The sequence below is a fragment of the Coffea arabica genome, unplaced genomic scaffold (assembly GCF_036785885.1).
Source record: "Coffea arabica cultivar ET-39 unplaced genomic scaffold, Coffea Arabica ET-39 HiFi ptg000200l, whole genome shotgun sequence".
In the NCBI taxonomy this organism is placed as follows: domain Eukaryota; kingdom Viridiplantae; phylum Streptophyta; class Magnoliopsida; order Gentianales; family Rubiaceae; genus Coffea; species Coffea arabica.
This window is the reverse complement of record NW_027266262.1, coordinates 6716373-6723872: the sequence shown is the minus strand read 5'-3', so window position 1 is coordinate 6723872 and position 7500 is coordinate 6716373.

Below are 7500 nucleotides of genomic sequence, written 5' to 3'. Positions count from 1 at the left end.
TTTATTCAAATTCGCGAGGAGCCAGATGAGAAGAAATTCTCACGTCTGGTTCTGTAGTAGAGATGTAATTCAGAAAGAACCATCAACTATAACCCCAAAAGAACCAGATTCCGTAAACAACATAGAGGAAGAATGAAAGGAATATCTTATCGAGGGAATCGTATATGTTTCGGTAAATTTGCTCTTCAGGCACTTGAACCCGCTTGGATCACATCTAGACAGATAGAAGCAGGTCGACGAGCAATGACACGAAATGTACGCCGTGGTGGAAAAATATGGGTACGTATATTTCCAGACAAACCGATTACAGCGAGACCTGCCGAGACACGTATGGGTTCGGGGAAAGGATCTCCCGAATATTGGGTAGCTGTTGTTAAACCGGGTCGAATACTTTATGAAATGGGTGGAGTAACAGAACATATAGCTAGAAGGGCTATTTCAATAGCAGCATCCAAAATGCCTATACGGACTCAATTCATTATTTCGAGATAAAGGATAAATAAAGTAGAACCAATAGAAATGAGTCTTGGAAAATTGCAATTTTTTTATTTTAGACAAAGAATATTTCTTTTTTTCTTCGTCCTTTGCATTGAAAGAACAGATTTCAAAATGATATGATTCAACCTCAAACCCATTTAAATGTAGCAGATAACAGCGGGGCTCGAGAATTGATGTGTATTCGAATCATAGGAGCTAGCAATCGTCGATATGCTCATATTGGTGATGTTATTGTTGCTGTGATCAAAGAAGCAGTACCAAATATGCCCCTAGAAAGGTCAGAAGTCGTCAGAGCTGTAATTGTGCGTACCTGTAAAGAACTCAAACGTGACAATGGTATGATAATACGATATGATGACAACGCTGCAGTTGTTATTGACCAAGAAGGAAATCCAAAAGGAACTCGAATTTTTGGCGCGATCGCCCGGGAGTTGAGACAATTAAATTTTACTAAAATAGTCTCATTAGCTCCCGAGGTATTATAAGATCGTGATATGTTTAAAGCGGGGTATTTGAAAGAAATAGATTAAGAAATAGATTGTATCTCACGTATATACCTTTATTAATTACTCATAAACAAACAAATTAAGTAAAAAAAAAGAAAAGCATGTTGATTATATCAAATTTTGAGTCACTAACAATTATAGTTAATCATGGGTAGGGACACTGTTGCTGAGATAATAACCTCTATACGAAATGCTGATATGGATAAAAAAAGAGTGGTTCGAATAACATCTACTAATATTACCGAAAATATCGTTAAAATACTTTTACGAGAAGGTTTTATCGAAAATGCGAGAAAACATCGAGAAAACAACAAATATTTTTTGGTTTTAACGCTGCGACATAGAAGGAACAGGAAAGGGCCCCATAGAAATATTTTTAATTTAAAACGGATCAGTCGACCCGGTCTACGAATTTATGCTAACTCTCAACGAATTCCTCGAATTTTAGGTGGGATGGGGATTGTAATTTTTTCTACTTCTCGAGGAATAATGACAGACCGAGAGGCTCGACTAGAAGGAATCGGTGGAGAAATTTTGTGTTATATATGGTAATCTTTTTAATATACAAATTAGATTCGAAACTTACTATTTTTAATTGTAAAAAAAAAAAGAAAAGGAACGAGTTGTCTAATATTGTTCCTCCTCCATTAGTTGATACTTCAAGGGGGCTTTACCTGGAATGAAAGAACAAAAATGGACTCATGAAGGTTTAATTACCGAATCGCTTCCCAATGGCATGTTCCGGGTTCGTTTAGATAATGAAGATCTGATTCTAGGTTATGTTTCAGGAAAGATCCGACGCAGTTTTATCCGGATACTACCAGGAGATAGAGTCAAAATTGAAGTAAGTCGTTATGATTCAACCAGAGGACGCATAATTTATCGACTCCGCAACAAGGATTCAAAGGATTAAGTGATTTTTTAACTTGAACATTCCTTTCGCGAGAATATGATTCAAGATGCAAAATCTAAAGAAACTTATTTTCTTCCAACCAAGAAGTAGATTCAAATTTAAGATAAGGAATGACAAATATGAAAATAAGAGCTTCTGTTCGTAAAATTTGTGACAAATGTCGACTAATCCGCAGGCGAGGGCGAATTATAGTAATTTGTTCCAACCCGAGACATAAACAAAGACAGGGATAATCAGACTCGCTAAAGCAAGTGATACATAAATAAGGAATCTTTTTTAACATGAAATGGATATATCCATATATCTCTGACTCATATTTATGAGATGATAAAATATGGCAAAAGCTATACCGAGAGTTGGTTCACGTAAGAACGGACGTATTAGTTCACGTAAGAGTGCGCGTAGAATACCAAAGGGAGTTATTCATGTTCAAGCAAGTTTTCATAATACCATTGTCACTGTTACAGATGTACGGGGTCGAGTGGTTTCTTGGTCCTCCGCCGGTACTTGTGGATTCAGAGGTACGAGAAGAGGGACACCATTTGCTGCTCAAACCGCAGCAGCAAATGCTATTCGTACAGTAGTGGATCAAGGTATGCAACGAGCAGAAGTCATGATAAAAGGTCCCGGCCTCGGGAGAGACGCAGCGCTTCGAGCTATTCGTAGAAGTGGTATAGTATTAACTTTCGTACGAGATGTAACTCCTATGCCACATAATGGCTGTAGACCTCCCAAAAAAAGACGTGTGTAGAAATGTCTATTGAAGAACTTTGAAGAAAAACAAGAGAAATAAATGATTCAATGATCTAATCAAATATTATTACTATGGTTCGAGAGAAAATAACAGTATCTACTCGGACACTAGAGTGGAAGTGTGTTGAATTAAGAACAGACAGTAAACGTCTTTATTATGGGCGTTTTATTCTGTCTCCACTGATGAAAGGTCAAGCCGACACAATAGGCATTGCAATGCGACGAGCTTTGCTTGGAGAAATAGAAGGAACATGTATCACACGTGTAAAATCTGAGAAAGTCGCACATGAATATTCTACCATAGCGGGTATTCAAGAATCGGTACATGAAATCTTAATGAATTTGAAAGAAATTGTATTCAGAAGTAATCTATATGGAACTTGTGATGCATCTATTTGTGTCAGGGGTCCTGGATATGTAACTGCTCAAGATATCGTCTTACCGCCTTATGTAGAAATCGTTGATAATACACAACATATAGCTAGATTGATGGAACCAATCAATTTGTGTATTAGATTAGAAATCGAGAGAAATCGAGGATATCTTATAAAAACGCCACAGAACTTTCAAGATGGAAGTTATCCTATAGATGCTGTATTTATGCCTATTCGAAATGCGAATTATAGTATTCATTCTTATGGGAATGGGAATGAAAAACAAGAGATACTTTTTCTCGAAATATGGACAAACGGAAGTTTAACTCCGAAAGAAGCACTTCATCAAGCCTCCCGCAATTTGATTGATTTATTTATTCCATTTTTACATATGGAAGAACAAAACTCACATTTAGAGAACAATCAACACACGGTTCCTTTAGCTCCTTTTTTCTTTCATGATAAATTGGATAAACTCAGAAAAAACAAAAAAGAAATAGCATTAAAATCGATTTTTATTGACCAATCAGAATTGCCCCCAAGGATCTACAATTGCCTCAAAAGGTCCAATATATATACATTATTGGACCTTTTGAATAATAGTCAAGAAGATCTTATGAAAATTGAACATTTCCACATAGAAGATGTAAAAGAGATATTGGGCATTCTCGAAAAACAGTTGGTAATTTTTTTACCGAAAAAATAAGTTTTAAATCTATTGAATTTCTTTCGTCTTTTTTTTATTTTAGATGAAAATAGGTTTTGAATCGTTAATAAATTCATATATTCTATTTTAGAATATAGAGTCAGAATTGAATATGTGTATCTAGGGAGAATTCACTTTGAAGCGACTATTCCCTAGATACACATATTTCACAATTGAATTAAAAAAGACCCAAAGTTAGGGATTTATCAATAGGTAATGTTGCACCAATACCCAACCAAAGGGCGACTGCGGTACCAATCAAAAAGACAGTTGTCGCTACTGGACGACGAAATGGATTTTGAAATTTATTAACATTCTCTAAAAAGGGTACTGTTAATAATCCCGCAGGTACTGAAACCATTAAAAGAACACCCAACAATTTATTTGGTACTGTACGAAGTATTTGAAATACGGGAAAGAAATACCATTCCGGTAATATTTCCAAAGGAGTTGCAAATGGATCTGCCGGTTCACCAACCATTGATGGTTCTAGAACCGCTAAGCCTACGTTACATGCAATAGTACCTAGAATTACTACTGGAAAAATATATAACAGATCGTTGGGCCATGCGGGCTCTCCATAATAATTATGACCCATACCTTTAGCCAATTTAGCTCTTAATACAGGATCATTCAAGTCAGGCTTTTTTGTTATTGGGATAGGTGAATTTTTATGGATCCATCCCCCGAAGGAACCGGACATGATAATTTTTCATCATCCGGCTCGAGCAAGAATCAAAAGAACCAAACCGGCTAAAGTTTACCTATATCCACACATATATAAAGGGTTCAATGTAAGAAAAATTTTACTGAATTCTTTTTCCGAAGTTGCAAATATCGATTCCAAAGAATTCAGTTCTTACAAGTAAATACTCAATACCCAAGTAGGCTTACAAAATTAATCATGATATGATCAAGTGCTTTCTGGGTCGTCTCAGACCTTACGATTGGTATTTATTCCCCAAATATTTGTAAATACACACAAAAGGTTTACTTGTTACTAATATAGTCTAACCTCTGTTCTCCTTTAGACCCCCTGTTTCACTCCGATAGTATTATGTCATATCAATGCAGAGGAAATGAATGCATTTTCATACTATTAAATCTTAAGTTAAGTAAGTGAAATAGATAAACTATATTTTTTTTTTAGTTTATCTATTTCACTTATTATACTGGATCTTACGGAGCCTGCTCATGTACAACATGATTCGGATCTGATCATAGAAATAATTCTCTTCAAGCGAACCAGCCTATCCTCCCCTCTGTATAAGGCTTACGCGGTGGTTGGAACAAAGACACATTTGATTGTGAATTCCAATTCCAATGTGGCAGGCCTATAACTACACAGACTAATCAACAGTTCAAGTCACACACTCCCATAATCCACTTTCTCTTCAGAGAATTCCCTTCGACCCACAGTCTTATTTATTTGACAGGAATAGTTGAAGGGAGATATCCAAATACATGTCTTATTATTTTCAATAATCCATACTTATAGCAATGAAATACTATATATTCCTCCTCCAAATGATAAATGATTTATTTATTACAAAAATATATGATATATCTTCTCTATAAAGGGCCAGAAATACCTTGTTTACGTATCATTGGAAAGTGCATTAACATAAATACGGCAGTAAGAAGCGGCAATACAAAAGTGTGTAAACTATAAAAACGAGTCAAGGTGGATTGTCCCACACTAGCACTTCCGCGCAATAATTCTACCAAAGGAGATCCTATTACAGGAATAGCTTCAGGTACACCTGTTACAATTTTTACTGCCCAATAACCGATTTGGTCCCGAGGTAAGGAATAACCAGTTACACCAAAAGATGCGGTCAATACAGCCAGAACCACACCTGTAACCCAAGTCAATTCGCGAGGTTTTTTAAATCCACCGGTGAGATACACACGAAATACATGAAGAATCATCATTAGGACCATCATACTTGCTGACCATCGATGAACTGACCGTATTAACCAACCAAAGTTAGCTTCAGTCATTATGTATTGAACAGAAGCAAAAGCCTCAGTAACGGTTGGACGGTAGTAAAAAGTCATAGCAAATCCCGTAGCAACTTGGACTAAAAAACAAGTAAGCGTAATTCCCCCTAAGCAATAAAATATATTGACGTGGGGAGGAACGTATTTACTAGTTATATCATCTGCAATCGCTTGAATCTCGAGACGTTCTTCGAACCAATCATAGACTTTATTGAGATAGGTGGAACCCCCCCTGAGAACCGTATGTGAGACTTTCATCTCGTACAGCTCAAGCAAAAATACCCCAATACTATTTCCAACGGATATGTAATAGAAAGTTTGAAACTTTTTTTGAATCAAAGATTCAATCTTCTCTGAAGGTATGAAAGAAGAAAAACTCGAAAGCTCTTCTTTGTTTGGGGCGATAATACCCAAATCTCAAGTTGGCTCAGTCGTCTTTCTTACGGGCCTCTTGAATCCTCTCCTTTCCTATTTCATTTTTCTATTTATATATAATGTTTATTATTTGTTTTTTTATTGTATTAATAGGAATTCTCTTGTTAAGAACCCTATGAATTGATTTTAAAACCTCAGATTCATACTAGAAACGCGATGATTCAATAAAAAAAACTCTAACTTAAGTCAAAGATTTCCTGAGTAAGAATACTTGGACCATCACTTATTCCACGAATAGATAGAATGATTAAAAACTCAAAGAAATTTTTGTCTTTTTGTCAAAATCGAAATAGAAGAAAAACCTTTCGATTTATATTTATAAAATTGAATTCCTTTTGAAAATTGAAAATTTTTTGAGTCCGGATATGATACGAGGTCTGAACATTAAGTATGAATCATAGTTCAAATATTTCTTAATCTATTCTGTATATTCCGTGTTCCAGATACTAAAATAAATATCCGACGAAGTAGAACCATCTCTATCAAGATGACAGACCCATTCTCTGTAATATCAATAGGATCAATTATAACAAGTCACACACTCATATTCCGGAAATACAGAAACAAAGAAATTTCGCGATCGAACTCCCAAAATAGAATGGGCTCGAAATCCGAGCTCTAAATGATTGATTTTATTTTGGATTCAAAAGCTAGAACTTGGGAGTTCTTATAGCTCTAATTCATTGAAATTCCATCCAATAAAACGGAAGAATTATAAATCTCCAAAATAATAGATAGAAATACCGCAAATAGAGCCATTGCGACACCCATCAAAGGGGTTGTTCCCCACCCCGGAGCTACTTTACCATATTCTGAATTCAATGGTTTTAATAAACTCCCTACAGTAGTTCGTCTTGGACCAGATCTAGAACTGTTATCAACAGTTTGTGTAGCCATAAATCCTATTGTATTCATTGAGATCTGTTGACTTTGTATACCATTCCGTTGGCTAGGCGTTTGGCCTTAGGCCGCACGACGGCCGTTGCCTAGCGTTGGCTAAGGCATGGGCACGATGCCACACCGACGGCAAATAAAACGCACGACGGTGCCCCTCATGGCTAGGCGGTGGGCCTTAGGCCGCACGACGGCCGTTGCCCTGCGTTGGCTAAGGCATGGGCACGGCGGCCACACCGACGGCAAGAAAAACGCACGACGGTGCCCCTCATGGCCAGGCGGTCGGCCATAGGCCGCATGACGGCCGTTGCCTTGCGTTGGCTAAGGCATGGCCACGATTCCACACCGATGGCAAGAAAAACACACGACGGTGCCCCTCGTGGCTAGGCGGTGGGCCTTGGGCCGCACGACGGCCGT